Raw genomic sequence first — 17,376 nt, 5'->3', positions numbered from 1 at the left:
TCCATTTGTATCCCTCATCCCTGGCACCAGCAGCCTGCTCAGCCCCGCACTGCCAAGCCAAATGTGGATGAAGGACATGACTCAGCCCAGGGCCCTGAAGCCCAGGAACTGATAGCCACTCAGCTTGGCTGAGCTCCCAAACTTCTGCCTGTCCCAGAGCAGCCTCTCTCCCTTCTCATCCAAAGCTTTGCCCCATCTTTCTTGTTGGGCCTTCTCTCAACCCCAACAGCCTGCAACTCATCCTTCAGAGCAAAGGAACGCCTTTCAGAGGCGCCTCCTTCAACTCCCTGGGTCACAGAAATAAATACAAGGCTGGTTCCCGCCCTCGCCCCTGCTGGCTCCTTCCCTCAGCCCACAACACTCTCCATGCTCAGCTCTCCTCTTAGCAACACCTCTTCCTTGACCTGTGTCTCTCCAGGAGGAAGAAGCACAGTCTTCCTCCTTCACAATCAAGCTTCTGGGAGAGTCCTTGCTGCTCTGCTGCCACTTCCGCCCTCTCTGCCCCCATATCTCGCACCCATACAGTTGAGCCCTGGGCACTGTAAAGCAGGGAGTCTTTGGGCCCAGCTCAGTGGAGAGCAGTGGACTCTGTCTTTAGAGGTGAGATGGGGCCTGGGAACCAGTGACTATCTGAGCCCCATCACAAGGAAATCTCAATCTCAGAAGTGACCTTGATGCCACAGGCTTTCAGAAAAAACAGGCCACTGTGAGGTGACTTCTGTTTGGTGTCACTCCTGCTGAGGCTGGTGCAGGGCTGGGGGGAGGGGAGCCCCATCTGTGGCTTCCAGGAAAAAGCCTGGACTCTGCTGGGAATTTGGGGTGGGGCTCTGTATAGGCATGGTACCACCAGAACATCTGTTTAGGGGGAACTGGGGAATTCTGGAGAGGTAGGTGAGAGGACTGATACCTTTACATAGCTCATGATATTTGTTTGAGAAAACATCAGTTGTCTGTATCACAGACTAGGGTGGGCTGTTGATCACAGAGCAGGTGAGGGTGGGGGCACAAAGCTCACTCGGCTATCCCCCAGTATCAGCCCTGATCATACAAAATATGAGCATCCACTCCCAGAGTGGGAGTGGGTCTCTCCTCAGCTCCCTCGAAAACCCAGAACTATTCAAGCCCAGTTATTCTAATTCTCCCCATCACTCCCATATACTTTGCCAAACCTACTCTGACCCGTGGGTGGGGTCCAGGTCAGTTAGAGTCAAATGTCCATTCCTGGCATCTCCAACCCTCTGCCAGCCATCACAGCTCCCTCTGCAGATCTTGGTACCTGGCAGACCTGGTTTCCATCCTGGCTCTGCAACTTATTAACAGTGACTTTACCTCTCTGAGCTTCAGTGTCCTTAATGATAAAATAGACATAACAATGCCCATCTCCCAGCACTGTTGGGGCTCAAGTGTAGTAATGAACCTAGAACACTTAGCCCAGAATCTGCTGCAAGCAGGTGTTCACTCAGTGGGGCTTCTTACTCATAACTTCATCACAGGCCAGCTTAGAAATGGCCTCACTTGCAATCTTTACTTGTCTACCCACTCACTCACTTATTCACTCATTCATTTGCCATGCATTTGCAGGGAGCCTTACAATATGCAGGACTTTCACTGGGCTTTGGTTTTTGTCCTTGGAAAGTCTCAGCTGATGGAAAGACAGATGGGGCCTCTGGGAAGACAGAGAAGACCCCATCCCTGCCTGGGTTATCAAGGAAGGCTCCCTGGAGGAGGTGCTTCTTTAGTGGACTATGGACAAGGAAGGGGAGGGTGTTCCCCACAGAGAGACGTGCCGGAGATATAAAGGCACAGGTATCCACAAGTGTTTGTGTTTGCAGGAGGTGTCCCAACAGGGACCAAAACCACACAATTGCCAGGCCACAAATTTGGCCTCTGCCTCATGGGCTCCAACCAAGGAACCCTAGATGGTTTGTAGAGCAGAGCAGAGGTGTGATCAGATTTGAGATTTAGGATGTTCTTTATGCTACTGGATGGAGGATGGATTGAATGTGAGACAACAGGGCCTGAAGAGGAGCCCCAGCCCTGGAAAAGGGAGGCTGCAGGGCCAGCTGGTGGTAGGGTCAAATCAGGGGCCTTGAATGCCTGGCTCACAGCAGGCTCTCTCCCCTCTTCTGCACCCCCTGGACAAGCTTTGACAGCCGTCTTGCTGGGAAGACAGACTGGAGGGGTTAAGTTCTCAGAGATAACCCATTCCAGTCCTCAGATCACAGATGGGAACCCAAGGCCCAGAGCAACGGGCCCTAGTCTCAGCCCTAGGGCTTCCCTGGTCTACAGCCTTGTAGAGTCTATGGAGGTCTTCTGTCCTTGAACTTGTCCCCCAGCCTGCCACCCCAGTCTCTTCCCAGGGGAAGCAAGGGTGTGGCTTTGGTAGACGGGGACTCAGAGGGGCCCAGAAGGATGACTTGTTCCAACTGCCCAGCCCACGTGGGCTCTCCCATTTCTGAGTGGGAAGAGGGGTCTTAGAGCTTCCTGAGTTCTCTTCTCTTCTCCTTCACACCCTTTCAGCAGCTAAGGAAACCGGGGCTCAGAGAAGAGAGGCATTCAGCTCCTGGGATAAACACAGCTCTCTGGGCCTTGGAATGAGTGTCAGGTGTGGGAGACACTGGGCCCTAGTCTCAGCCCTAGGGCTTCCCTGGAAGCTCAGTTGGTAAAGAATCCACCTGCAGGGCAGGAGAATGGGGTTCCATCCCTGGTCGGGAGGATGCCCTGGAGAAGGAAATGGCAATCCACTCCAGTATTCTTGCCTGGAAAATCTCATGGACAAAGGAGCCTGGCAGGCTACAGTCCATGGGCTCGTAAGAGTTGGACATGACTGCACAACTGAATCACCACCAGTCTCAGCCCTGCTGCGTGGGGCTGGACTCATGATTCCTGAGGACACTCAGCTGGGGAGGGGTGGAATTCCTCCTGCAACAGCACCTGGCTATGGCCTGGCCCTAGTGCTCAGCACTGTTTCCAGCGCTGTTCCTAGGGCACACTTCCCTTCCTTACCAGCCTCTGGGAGGCACGGCTGAGGAGGTCAAAACAGGAAGAAACCATGTGCTCCCAGGAGCGAGGGTCTGGGCTGGCAGAGGAGCCCAGGCCCCACTCTGTCTAAGGGGACAAATGATCCCATCAGCACACCCAGGTCTCCCTGGGGGGCTTGGTGAGGAGGCCTGGCTCTGGTCCCTAGAGCCTGCAGACCTGACCAAGCCCCCTCCATGTCTGCCCTTGTGCTTGACCTTGACCCTACCCAGGGGAGTGAACGGACTGTGGCAGGTATATGGGACTGCCCTGGAGAGACGGTTACTAACTGGTTACCGTGATCAGTGCCACGTGACGGCTAACCTCCAGTCTCACGAGGAGAGGCTGGTGCGGGGGGCGGTGGGCAGGACCCCACTCACTGCATTTCCCCGATGGGAAACCCAAGGCCCCACTTCAAATTAATCACCAAGCTCTGCTTGTTCTCCATCTTTATACCTGTCAGGCTGTCCCCTCCTCTCATCCTGCGGTCCCTGCCTCAGCCTATTCAGCAGCCACTTCCTACTCCGTGTCTTCCACCTCCCCAGCCAATGCATCCCCTTTCTGCAGCTAGAGAGGTCCTTGCTCAGCAAAAACCTAACCTCAGTGCTCCCCCGTCCAAGCATTGTTTGGCTTCCCAGTGCCTGGGGATAAGAACAAGCCTAGTCTCTGCTGATCCCTCTGTTCTCAGCATTCACATGCAACCCATCCACTCGCACAAAAACCACAGGGCGCCAAGCCATTCTCACTTCCTGAGACTAGCTGTGCTCTCCATCGTGCCCCAGTCGGTGCTGCTTGTGCCCCTGGATCGCTCCACAGGGCAGGCGGCAGGCTCCGGCTGTGAACTCAATGACATGGGAGACCCAGATCCCACCCTCAGGAACTCAGCATAGACAAGGAACATACAAGTACCTGAAGACCCACAGTCCGAGGCAGACATCCTGTTCCAGAGCCTGGTGGAAGCCCAGGCAGGGAGTGATGGTTCTGGGGGTAGGGAAGGCTCGATAGAGGAGGCAGCAACAAAATGGCCAAGTGTCCACAGAGGCCAAGGGCGTTTCAGACAAGAAAACAGCAAGGGCAGAGACTGGATGAGGCACATGGAAGGACGGTGAACACAGCTGGAGCAGCCAGTGTGCCAGCATGTGTAGTCAGAAAAGCGGATCAAACTTATAATAATAATGATACAAGAACTGAGCCTGGTGTGGCAGATACACAATACCCCATTTAATCCTCAGCATGACCTGTGAGATGATACTGGTATTGTTTTCATTTTATACTTCAAGTGGGAAAACTGAGGCACAGAGAGGTTAGTTGACTTGCCCAAGGTAGCCCAGGTAGAAAGAGTGACGGGATATAAACCCAGGCAGTATGGGTCAGAGTCTATAGTCTTAGCTCCTACCGTGCACCAGGGCTGGGGTAGGGAGGCACTCAGGTGACAGGCCAGTCCAGCCTCTCCACTGCTCTGCCCAACCTGCCTGGGACCTGGCTTGCTAAGGTTCACCTTCTCACTAATCACAGGGCCCCATAAATGCTGCCTCCTCCAGGAAGTCTTAAGGAATCAACTAGAAGGATTCCCTCTACTTCCAGAAGCCCCCATGGGAAATCAGAGACAAGGTATGACTTTTCAAACAGAGCCTCCTAAGCCCAGCTGCCCATTGGATTCCTGGACCCCCTCTGCCTGTCAAGCATCTCTGGCTGTGGGGAGCCCCCTCCTCCATTCCATGGTAACCTTGTTCATTCAAAGTGGGCACCTGACCCAGAGCTGGTCAGTCAGAGCATCCATCCAGACCCCTTACCAGTGATTGGTTCGGGGAAACCAATTAGGGTGTACCCCAGGATTTTGGTAGAATCAGCATGACAGTTTCCCTCCCAGGATTATTAGCCGCGAGGGCCATGGAAGCCTGGTGCTTCTGGAAAGGACTTGGATGAGAATGTAGTAGTCCAGTAGAAGGTCAAGAGAGGACCTTCCCTGGTGGTCCAGTGCTTAAGACTCTGCACTCTCAATGCAGGGAGCCTGGGTTGCGATCCCACAGGTCACAACTAAGACCTGGTATAGCCAAAAAAAAAAAACATTTAAAAAAGAAAAGAAAATCAGGAGCAATGATATAAAAAGAGAGAGTACTGATGCCATCACTGTAATTGGTGGATCTAACTATATCTGATCTAGGTCTACTTCTGAATTTTTCTTTACATTCACTAATACAGTTCCTGTTCAAATTAATAGCATTTGTCATATGCAATCAAAATATCCCTAACCAACATAATACCAAAACTACAGACAACAAAGGAAAAAATAAATTTGATTCCATAAGAACTGAAAACTTTTGAGCATTAAAGGATACCATCAACAGAGCAAAAAGCAACCCACAGAATGGAAGAAAATACTACTTGTGTAGGGCCTGCAAATCATACATAGGATAGGGGATTAGTATCCAGAATATATAAAGAACTCACTTCTACAATTCAACAACTACAAAAAAAAGCAATTCAAAAATTGGTAAAGACTTGAATAGATACTCTCCAAAGAATGTATCCAAATGACTAATAAGCACTCAAAACCCGTGTTTTGAAAAGATGCTCATCAAAGCTAATCAGTAGGAAAATGCAAACCCAAACCATATGGAGATAACACACTTCACAGTCATCAGGGTGGCTATTATAAGGAAAAACATGAAATAGCAAGTGTCGGCAAGGATGTGCAGATACTGGAGCCCCTGGACATTGCTGGTGGGAATGTAAAATGATGCGGTGGTGAAAAACAGTAGCGGCAGTTCCTCAAAACAAAGAAAGAAACAAACACAGAGCTACTAAAAGATCCAGTTTCACTTCTAGGTGGAAAGAAGGAAAAGCAAAGACTCAAACAGATATTTATGCACCAATGTTCCTAACAGTGTTCTTTACAACAGCCTAAAGGTAGAAACAGCCTAAATGTCCGCGGATGGAAGAATGGATGAACCAACGGTGGTGCTCACGTGGATGCTTGCTTTCGGTTTTCTTGGGCACACACCTAAGAAGAGAACTGTTGGGTCATACGGTAACTCTATGTCTAACTTCTGAGGAACTGATAACATTTTCCAAAGGGGCTGCCCCATTTTACATTCCTATCAGCCACATATGAGAGTTTCAATTTCTCCACGTCCTCACCAGCACTTGTTACTGTCTTGTCTTTTTCCTTATTTCCATCCAAGCAGGCATAAAGTGGTCTCATACTGTGATTCTGGTTTACAGTTTCCTAATTACTCCTTTTTGGTTATTGTTTATATTTTACCTTTGCAGTATAGGTATTTCTGATCTAAGGCCTGACACCTTTGGTGGTACAAGTGCCCCGTAGAGTAGGAGAAGCGTAGTTTTCAGGGCCAGACTGTCCTGGTTTTGCCTCCTGTCTCAGCTTCTATTAATATTAGCTGTATGACCCTGAGCAAGTGATATAAAACTCTGAGTCTCAGTTTCCCCACTGACTAGATGTGGGTGACAGTATTAACCTTTCATGGTTGTTGCTGTTGCTGTAAAGATAAATCTATAACATAGCCATGGTGCAGGCCTGGCACAAGTAGGTCCTCAGTGACTCACTAAGTCTGAGAGTCTGACAGTGGAGTTTTCCAAGTTGGTCAGGAGACCTAGGCTAGTGACTGTTCAGTTTTTAATCTATTATCTGTTTTATTTGAGCAACTTTCTACAGCAGAGGTATTTTAGGCTGCCTCAAACCTCAGCCTCTCTGTGCTTCTATTTTCCCTCTGTGACATGAGAAATGAGACTGCGCACCATAATGTCAATGTTTGTCAATCTGGAGGGTTCATTCTAACACCTTAAAAGTCTTGTCTCTTGCCTCAACCATCAGACTGATGATGGTTTCACTGCTACTTAAAGGAATATCTGATAAAGAGCTCTCCAGGGTGAGGAAGGAAGTGAATTAAACCTTCCTATGTGTGTGCTAAGTCGCTTCAGTTGTATCTGACTCTTCGCGACCCTATGGACCATAGCCTGGCAGGCTCCTCTGTCCATGGGATTCCCCAGGCATGAATACTGGAGTGGGTTGCCATGCCTTCTTCCAGGGGATCTTCCCAACCCAGGCATTGAACCCATGTCTCTTATGTCTCCTGCATTGGCAGGCAGGTTCTTTACCACTAGCACCACCTGGGAAGCCCCAAACCTCCCTAAGAACCTACAGGTAATGTTATGTGCAGTATTTCCTTTTGTCCACTCCATGAGCTGGCCAGGTAGGTGTTAATACCCCATTTTACAGATGGGGAAATTGAGATTCCAAGAAGTCAAATGACTTGTCTGAAATCACATGGCCAGCAAATGCTGGTACCTAGATGCAAACCCAACTCTGATTTCAACATCTGATTTTTTTTCTCTGTGCAGAGTGTCCCCCACCCCCACCCTGCCTCCCAACAGAAGGCCCTTCGAGAACTTCTGAATGAATGAATGGCTGATTCTCATCCTCCTGACTTGACAGAGCTATTGTCATCTCTTTGAGCTGAGATCTGCCTCTTAGACAACACAGGTCAGCTCTCTCCTGGGGTCACAGAACAACCTCTACTCTGTTCCAGGACATAAAAATCAGTGCTGCACAGGGAGTCAGGATGCCAGGCTCTGCCCCCACTACAGATCTAACTCATCCAGGCTTCAGTACCCAGCCCATGAGTTCTTTAAGCCAAAGACTAGGTCTCCTCACCTCTGGGTCCCTGGCACGCTGCACAGGGCTTGGCACATACGCCACTGAGCCAGCCTAGGCCATCTCCATAGACTCACACTTGCATCTTGCCCAGGCCTGCCCTCACATGGGAGCAGTTAATGACAGGGCTGGCTCTGGGGCAGGGGTAACAGGAAGGTACCTCCACATGCCCAGCTTAGGGCACTGGCTCTTACCAGATGTGCCAACAGTCAGAGAGGAACAGTCAGAGCTGGGCCAGCAGATCCTTACCTCAGACTGAAAGAGAAACCCACTTCAGATACAAATGGGGAAATGGCTCCAGGATAAGAGGGGTGAGGTGGGTGTCACTGGGGAGGGCCCGATAGACACAGCTTCCTGAGAGCCTTGACTGGCCTCTGTTGCAATGGCACCTGTTACTAGGCTCCACTAACTCACCCCTCCTCTAGGGAGGACAACTTAGAATTTGGGTCCAACATGGGACAAGACACTTTAATTTCTCTGAACCTCGGCCTCCTCAACTTCAGAATGGGGTAACAATAATCTTGGCTGCATTTGCTTTCATGTAAAGCACTTAATACATAGTAGGTGCTCAATAAATGATAGCCATTGTTATTATCACTTAACCTTTTCTTTTAGCACAATATTGACTGAGTGATTTATTCATCTGTTCTTTCATTCATTTATTCATTCAGTCAACCAGTCGGTACACCCCTGGCTAGGTAGGTTGCAAGAGTAAAGGATAAAGATTTTGGAGTGACATAGGAGTTGAAACCCTATTGCCACTAGTTGGGATGCGTAATGCTGGGAAAGCCATTTCCCCTCACTGAGACTTCATTTCCTTGCCTGTAAAATGAAATTAGGCAGTGCTGGGGGTTTTATGAGGAGCCAAAGGGACAGTGATGTGCGAGTGGCTGGCACAGAGCCTTGGAGGGAAAAGCAGGTGGCAGGTGGGCTGTGCAGAGGAGCCAGGTGAGCTGCCAGTCCTCCAGACTGGGCAGCTGGGCCTCCAGGGCAGGATGGGATGAGAACAGGCTGGAGGGGAGCAGAGTCGGTGAGCTCAGAGACAACTGCTGTTTCTGGACCAAGTTCACCCTTCTGGTAAACTAAGAAGCAGTGAGGAAACATGGAAAGAGAGACGGAAAAAGTTTAGGGGAGAAAAGTGCCAGCCAAACGGGAAGCCTTGGGCAGCACGGAGTTACCCCCCAGCCAGGTCAGGGGACCATGCACAGACACACACTCATGAGCTGCACATTCTCACTCAAGCAAACACACCCAAGGGCTTGCACAAACACACACACAGACGCACCATCAGAGGCCCAGCACTTCAGAGTCTGCAGGCAGCCTTCTCATTTATCACCTCATCTGATACAGACGGGTGGAGAGGCTGTCCCTGGATTGGCTTCGGGACCCATTCTAGAGCTGCCAAGAGACGTGCGTCCCCAGTACCTTCCAGAGTCCAGGGCCCATCCCATGGGCGGTGCTGCTCAGCATTCCCTGTGTGGTGTCGTTGTAGTTGGATGACAACAGAAATGCCAGGAAAGTTTTAACCCAGCTCCCCCAGATACACCTGTTCATCCTGCTGTGCTCCCCTTTAACAAATCACACCAGGACTCCGGACTCACTTTCCTCACCAGTCACACGGAGGCAAGTGCCTCTTCCATGGATGCCCATATGGTCCTAATTGGTCCCAGCCTCTTCCCACCACAGACTCCTGTGGGCACAGCCTCCACTCTGAGGGGCGCTCATCAGCATATAACACTTAGTTTTCCAAAGCTCAGGGGAGAGCACTGTTACCCCCATTCTACAAACTGAGGCCCAGAGAGGGAAAATGACTCAGACCAGGCCTTTGTGACCCCCAGTCCCGCCTGGACTGTTCACTCCTCCTCATAGCCCAGTCCCCACATCGTCACCATCTCCTCCACCCTCTGCTCTGCACAGAATGTAGCTTTAGCCACAATCAGGCCAAAGAAGGGAGGAGGACCCCCAAGTCCGGTCACACTCTCTCTCCATGAGAGAGTGGGCTCATGACCTGCAATGAGCCAAAGTGGCTGCAGGTGGTCCCTGTGCCAGGCTCTGGCAGTGGGGGGTGTGTGGCACTCTGCTAGCACCCTCAGGGCACTGACCCAGAACACTCACCCAGGAGGCAGTGAGCGCCACGCAGGTCTGTCAAGAGTCGGGAAAATTCTGACTCCTGGAGCGGTCCCTCCTTCTGGTCAGTTCCTGTGCCCCCAGCTGTCACATGTACGGCTCACTGTCATCCCCGGAGACAGCCAATGAGGAAACCGAGAAATCGAGGAGGGGAAGTAACTTGCCTCAGCCCAGAGCTGGCGAGCAGCAGGGCGGGGACCCAAATCCCAAGAACGTTCCAGCTCAAGGCCCTAAAGCCAAAGCTGACCCAGCCACTGCCCAGTCACTTCACACTCTGAATGTGATCATCCCTGGAATGATACCATCAAGTCAACCCCAACGGCTGCTGGGAAGACTGAGTGAGGTGGCATTTAAAGACCAGGGGCTTGGCACTCAGCAGATGACTGTTTTTCTCCTCATCTCCACCCCACCCCTCAGCCCTCTCCTGGCCTTTCTCAAGTCTGCAGAGAGTCCTGTCCCCGCTCACTGCCACCCCAGGGAATAACTAACCTGGTTTTCTCAGCAGCGCCTGCAAGGTCCATTAAAGGACGTGGAGACCCTGAGACCAATGGCTCTATTGTCTGGTCCTCAGCCCACAGGTCCAGATGCCATGGCCTCCCTCAGGGGACTGAGGATGGCTCCTCAGATTAAGGGTGACTTGGGCGGGGGAGTCTGAGCTCAGGCCAACCCCCATCCCTAGCTTCAATCCAACCTTGGGCTTGGGTCTGATAAGAAGGCAGTCAGGGGGACTTTGCCTCAGGCCGGTGGTGGGTCTGGGCCAGCCTCTCCCCATCCGAAGACTAGTCCTCCTCCTCTTTCTTTTTTACAAGTATTTATTAGGTACTTTCTCTGTGCAGGTAATGTTCAATGCATCTAAGAGCACAAAACAAACTCCTTGCCCTCATGGCAGCTACATTCTAGCAGGGGAGACAAATTTATTTAGTTAATGAGCAAATATGTAGCAGGTCAGGTGGTGATAAGAACTATAAACAAACATAAGGGAGGGTAAGGGACAGAGATCCACAGGGATGGATGGGACTTTCTAGATCTTCTCACAAGACCAGCTCCCACCTAACCTGAAGCAGACCCCAGGCCCTGAGCCCCAACTCTGTGCCAGTCCCTGCCCTGGTGGATCACAACAGAGGCCAGGGGCCCAGGCTGGGGATCTGCGGGCACAGGCCACAGCTCAGGACCCCCAAGGCTGCAACATAGAGCACCCAGAGCCTGCCTTCCACTCGCAGCCCTGTAGATGCTTTCCCCAGGATTGCAAGAGAGTACCCAGTGACCAACCCTGATGTTCCATTGTAGAGACAGAGTGTGAGTCCAGAGAGGGGCAGAGATCTGCCTGGAGCACACAGCAATGCAAAGGCGTCTTTGTTCCCCTCTTCTCTGACGGGTCCATAAGGGTGGACTAAGGGCTGAGCCTCAGCAGGGCACTGACCTGTGAGAGGCTGCCTGTGTCCTCAGCCAGCTCCTCCACTAGGCCCACCTAGGAGCACTGGCCTGCTCCATCCTCCCAGTTCTGATAGCCAAATTCTCCTTCTCTAAGCCCCTGGAGGCTGAAACCACTTCCCCTAGCCCAATCTCAAGAGACCAGAATTTTGGTCAACTCTACCTTCACGTGAGTCCCATCCAGCCCAATGGATCTCCACCCATTCCCCTCCCTCATGTCATGACCTGACTTAGAGCTCTTATCACAACCTGACCTGCTACCTGCCTCAGTTCCCTCATCTGCCAAATGAAGAAACGAAGGCAATTAGTCTTGGGACTGTCATGAAGAACGAGCAAGACACTGGCCAGAAGGCAGTCTGCAGATTTTCAGGTGCTACTCACATGACAGAGGTTATTATAGGCTCAACATGCCTGTGTATCCGAAAGCCAGCCTCCTCACGCTTGTGGAGCCTTGAGGCAACCCCCAGAGCAGGGTCTTGACCCTTGATGGGAAATAAGTGAAAATTCCACAGAACCAGTTCTTCAGAAAAGAGAAAAACATCCCTGCTCCCAACCAGCAGGCTGGCAGCTGACAGGAAAAGCCCTTCCTCTGTCCTTGTGGTGAGAAGGTGAGGGGGGAGACATGGAAAGGGAGAGTTGGGAAGCCCGGGAAAGCTGTCTTTATTCTAGCAGGAGAAAGCGTGAGCTGAAGTAACTATGCACCTCAGGCCCCTAGACTGGGAGAGGATGTTCCCACATGAATGGCAGGTACACACGTCTGCATGGGGTGCGAGGTCAGCAATGTGTGGGTCTGACCTGGCAGATGCCTATGTATTCACAGGGGTGCATGTGCTTGGAACTGCACCCGTGTGTATATGGCACATGTGTGTCTGTGGCCCTGAAGTCTGTACATTCACATGTATGTTTGCCTGTGCTTGTGTCTCTGCATGTGGTACACACATGTGCCCACTACTGTAAGTGAAAGTGAAAAGTGAAAGTACTAGTCACTCAGTTGTGTGTGACTCTTCACGACCTCGTGGGCTGTAGCCCAGCAGGCTCCTCTGTCCATGGGATTCTCCAGGCAAGAATACTGGAGTGCGTTGCCATTCCCTTCTCCAGGGGATCTTCCTGACCCAAGGACTGAACCTGGGTCTCCTAAATTGCAGGCAGATTCTTTACTGTCTGAGCCACTAGGGAAGGGATGCCCACAAACCCCCAGTGCACAGGCCTTATTTTCCCAGGCTCGGCAATCCTTGCCACAATCTCAGGCAGGCTAGGATGCCACGGAAGATTTGTGGGGTTCCTGGTCACAGCAGGTTCTCAATTTCCCTGGGAACAAAAGCACCTGCATAAGAGGAAAAGGAATACTTAGAGGATTAACTTAGCCTGCTTAGCTCTGGATGTAGGCTTCTCATGTGAGGGGGTGTGTGCCAAAGGGCAAAGCCCTTTTCCTGGGGTCCTCAGACCCTCTGCTGCTGGTGGGCACTGACCCCTGAAGAGCTACCCTCCTGCCTTCAGTCACCAGCAGGAACCCCCGTCCAGGTACAACAGTCAATCACTTTGCAGTTTACAAGGATCCTATCCACAGCCAAGTCCTCACAGAGTGGAATGAAGTATGGACTTCGAGCAAAAGCACTGGTGTCCTTCGATAGCAGGTCAGGAATGTGCCTGGAGGCCTCACCTCAACCTAACGAATCAGATCCTCAAGGGATGGAGGCAGACACTGACACTTGAAAAGCACTGATAAAGAACATTCCATACAGAGCTAGCCCCTCATCCTGCCAGTTCTCCCAGGATGGCTAAGGCCCATTCAGGTAATCTATACTGGCAACCACAGAACTCACCAGAGTGCTTGTACTATCTCACTTAATCCTCACACACCCACACAAAGTAGGCACCATGATTATCACCATAACAGGTATGGGAAAGTGAGGCACACTGAGTGGATAGGTAACTTGCCTAAGGTTCATATAGCTAGTAGTAGCAAAGCCAGGATTTGAACACTGCTCCATCGTGCACCAGCGTTTCCATGTCTGGGTGGGAGTCAGTAAGGTGGGAGAGGCAATTAAAAAAAAAAGTGAAAAATCCAAGAATCAGTGGATGTTCTCATGAAAATCTAGCAAATACCAGATTTTACTGGTCGACAGCTTTAGAACTTGCATCTCTGTGCATAAAGGGCTAGAAGCAGCTCAGACAAAAGCCACACATGCCGCATGATCCTATGAGAGGCAGAGCAGAAGGGCGGCAGCAGAAACATAGACTGAGATGGTGAGTGAGCTTGCCGGCAGCCAGGAGTAAGGGGGGAGGTAGGGAGGCTGCGAGGATTCCAGAGCCTGGCCAGAGTCACAGGGCTGGAGACCAGGCGACCACTGGAGAGATGCAAGGGAGGCAGGTTCTCTGGGGCTTGGTAATTGAATGGGGGGAATGGGGAATAATGAGAAACGAGGAAGAAGTCAAGGATACACCCAAACCCCTCCTTCCTGTTAGGGTGACTGGAGGGCAGAGAGCACACAGGCAAGGACTGGACAGCCTCACACAGCAGGTGCCTGGGGAGTGTGTGCTGCCTGCCCCCCTCTCTTCATTCATGCCAACGCCTGCTCATACCAGGGCCCGTCCCACCCTCACCCCGCCTCACTCAGCCTAGAGGTTCAGGACCCTCCTGGCTTCACTCTTCCACCAATCTCTTGGGGGTTACTGGTTTACAACCCCAGCCTCCAGAGCCACTGCCTGAGGTCTTTGCTTCAGTCGTCAGCTCAGGGGCTCGGGGGTGATCATCAGGAAATAATGAGGGCAAACTTTGTGAATCAGCAGGCCTGCTGCCCAGGGCTCCGGGCAGTGGAAATGCTGCAGGGCAAGGGGTGATGCCCAGGGAACCCCCCATCTCTTAAACTCTCCACCAGTACAGGGTTCTGCCACAGGGAACTGCCCCCATCCAGCCCCTCCACCCCACTCCTCTACCTCACCCCTTAGTTCTTTAAGTTCTGAGACCAATTTCTTGGGACTGAGGCTGAGTGGAGAGAAGGGAAGAGGGATCACAGTCATGGTGCCTTCTGCTGTATTTTCACTTCTGTTCATCTCTCATTCGTTTCTTTATTCTCTCCTCACTCATTCGGGCTTCCCAGATGGTGTTACTGGTAAAAACCTGCCTGCCAATGCAGGAGATGTAAGAGGTGGATTTGATCCCTGGGTAGGGAAGATACTCGGGAGGAGGGCACGGCAACCCACTTTAGTATCCATGGACGGAGGAGCTTGGCAGGCTACAGTCCATAGGGTCACAAAGAGTCGGACATGACTGAAGCGATTTAGCATGAATGCTTCCCCATTCGACTAATATTTATAGACTGGTCCAAGGACTGGGTTTCCACGATAGTGCTGGTGTCCCCAGTGGTCAGAGAGAGAGAGAGATCAGGGAGTTTTAGTCTTGCAAACCAGATTGCCAGAGGAGTGACTTTTTTGTCCAAAGTCACACAGCTGAAGTGGGGGCTGGCCATCAGCTCTCCACTTGCAGCCCACGCTGAGTTCAGATTCAGCTGTGCTCTAAAGCTGCTGTTCTTACTAGCACTACAGGAATCTTTCTACGATCTAAGGTGCTTGGAGAGTCTCTCAGACATAATAACCTTTGCCTTTGGGTTCTCCTCAGCCCCATTTCTTCTTCTTTCCCTTCTTCTTTGTGTCTCCTCCAAGAGCCCAGTGATCCCACAAGTCCCTCATCCTGTGGGGAACGATGACAACTCGGGATCTGAACAGTTTCCTCTCCTGGGACACCCTCCCTTGAGCCACGATCTACTCCAAGTACCTCCCTTGCCCTGATGAGAAGGAACCTCTGGGCTCACTGTCATTCCTCCCAGGCAGCATGTGCTCATGGACCAAGGACCTTCCCTCAGCCCAGAGAAGCAGTTCCAACAGTTGTGGCTGGTTGTGCAGGCCCTTTCCTGGGGGCTTCTCAAATAATTCTGCTGACGTGACCTCCTGGTAGTTTATAAACTTGAAAGTGTCAGACTGCCAGAGCCAAGGTCAGAATGCTTGAATATTGGAGCTGGAATCAGGAAATGTTATAGCTGGAGGAAAGAAGTTGGAATTGGGATTACAGACTTTTTTAGAATGTTTGAGTTGAGATTACAGACTCTTAGAGCTAGGGCTGTAGAATCATCAATAATTAGAGCTGGAATTACAGATCAAAGGAAATGAGAGACAGAAATGATGCCAGCATTACTCCATTCCACCCCTTGGACATTCAAGAAGAGAGAGCTGACCCTGTCACCCAGCCCATGGGGTCTGGGCCAGGCCTTCCGCTGCCCCGCAGGGCTCTGTTCTCCAGATCTCCTAGAGTGGCATCCAGGGCCTCTGGGGCCGAGGCACTGCCTGCCTGGGGACAGTGGGGACAGTGGTCTGCCGCTCCCCTATCCTGAGCCTCACTGCCAGTGCACCACAGCACCACGCCACCACCCTGGATATATTTAGGTGCCCTCCCTAAATAAATTTCCACAGCTCTGGCCACTGCCTTTCAAGTCCCCTCCTTCTCTGAGGCCTCCAGGCATCTTCTCTAAACTGACCCAGGAATAAGGGCTCTTGCCCGGCCAAGGCAAACATTTCTCCACTAGAACAAAGCCCAGCCTGAGGGGTCTCCTGGTCCACTCAGTCTGGAGCTCAGACCCACCTGCTGGAACTCTTGACACTGCAGCCTCCCTCTAGCTCCCAGGGCCTGCTCTGCCCTGAGGACCACACATCCTTGATCCTGCTCTTCTCAACTTTCTTCATTCCAGGCAGAGAGCACTCCTGCCCCTGCCACCACAGTCCCCAAGCATACACACACACACACATACACACACTCGCGAGCACAGGCCAGCATTCCTCTCTTTCCTCTGGTGTTTGTCAGGAGAGAGGCCTCCATCCCAGCTCCACGCTGCCCTGGCACCTCTCCTATCGGCCTCTCTCCCACGCTCCATCCCAGGCCTTGCCAGAGACGCAACATCTTCCTCTTTCAGACTGAATCTTCCCAGGAGCCAGAGAGTCACTGAGAGTTCAATAGTGATCAAGGCTGGAGACAGGAATGGATCCCTCAGGCATTCTTAAATGGGAGACCCTCAGACTCCCACCTGCCCAGCTCCTGGGCGATCATTGGCCTGTGGAATTGGAGAATTCTTAGGGCAGGAACGGAATCACTATGGGGGGCGGGGGGGGGGCTCCATCACTATCATTATAGTTTTATAACCTGTTAAGGGTTTTTTATGCGCCAAGCACTTTACATCCAGGAACTCATTCAGTCCTCACAATAACCCTACAAGGCAAACACAATTAATGTCTCCATTTTACAAAGGAAGAAACTGAGGCACAGAAAAGTTTTGCCCTAAGTCCTACATGTAGAGAGTGCCAGAGGTAGGATTTAAACCAGGCCTTGACAACAAAACTGCCGTGACAGTCCCAGGTGGTGGCCTGCTATAGGAACCCCCTTCCCCATGGTCTCCTGGGGTCCTGTAGCCTCTTTCTGCCTAGCCAGTGCAGAAAAGATGAGAACATTATTGAGAGTCAAGAGTTCCTCCTAAGAAGCCCAGTTTCCTTGCCCTGCACTAGAGATGACTAAGACCCCACCACAGTTTCCCCATGCAAGACACACCCCCACTCCACTGTGACCCCTTCCTTCACACACAGTACACATGGCCACACACAGCTCCAGCGTCCCACCACACAACTCTGCTGCACGCATGCTCGCACGCCACGTACCAGCCACACTGCCGCACTCCCCCAGGAGGTCTAAGCCCTGCCATCTCAGTTTGGAGGACAGGTAGGGGGTTCCTCCGATTTTGCAGGTGCCGGAGGGCTCCCAGCAGGATAAACCCAGCTTATCACCAAGCCCTGTGTCAACTCACTGGATAGGAACTTACCAGAAGATATTTTTGTGCACTCTACAAAAACATTACAGAGAGGGTTGCAAAATTCACATGAGTGTTGAAGATTAAACAATGAGACTTCAAAGAAGCTTCGTGTGTGTGTGTGTGTGTGTGTGTGTGTCTTTGCTCATCCATGCACGCCTGTGGGAGAGTGAGCATGGGACTATCTGCACTTCCTCCAACCAGATCCAGGGTGAGCTTTCACTCTCCCAAGCCCTTCGGGGTGCTGGGTAAAAAAAGCCAGAACCACCCTAGGGT

General features: G+C 51.7%; 1 protein-coding gene across 8 annotated transcripts in view; it reads right to left on the bottom strand.

Moving 5' to 3' along the window:
• Positions 1-17,376, bottom strand: part of P2RY6 (pyrimidinergic receptor P2Y6) — a 60,059-nt gene that overhangs the window by 14,317 nt on the left and 28,366 nt on the right. The window contains exon 2 of one of the 8 annotated variants that reach the window (XM_069555428.1): positions 9,809-9,923. The exons of 6 other annotated variants lie outside the window; for them this stretch is intronic. The gene's annotated coding sequence lies outside the window, so the exon portion shown is untranslated. Of the gene's footprint in view, positions 1-9,808; positions 9,924-17,376 lie in introns of those variants that run through there. One more of the 8 variants, XM_069555434.1, reaches the window with a different exon arrangement.

This window comes from Ovis canadensis, chromosome 15 (genome assembly GCF_042477335.2).
Source record: "Ovis canadensis isolate MfBH-ARS-UI-01 breed Bighorn chromosome 15, ARS-UI_OviCan_v2, whole genome shotgun sequence".
In the NCBI taxonomy this organism is placed as follows: Eukaryota; Metazoa; Chordata; class Mammalia; order Artiodactyla; family Bovidae; genus Ovis; species Ovis canadensis.
The sequence above is the reverse complement of the archived record's forward strand: the minus strand, read 5'-3'. Positions and strand labels throughout refer to the sequence as shown.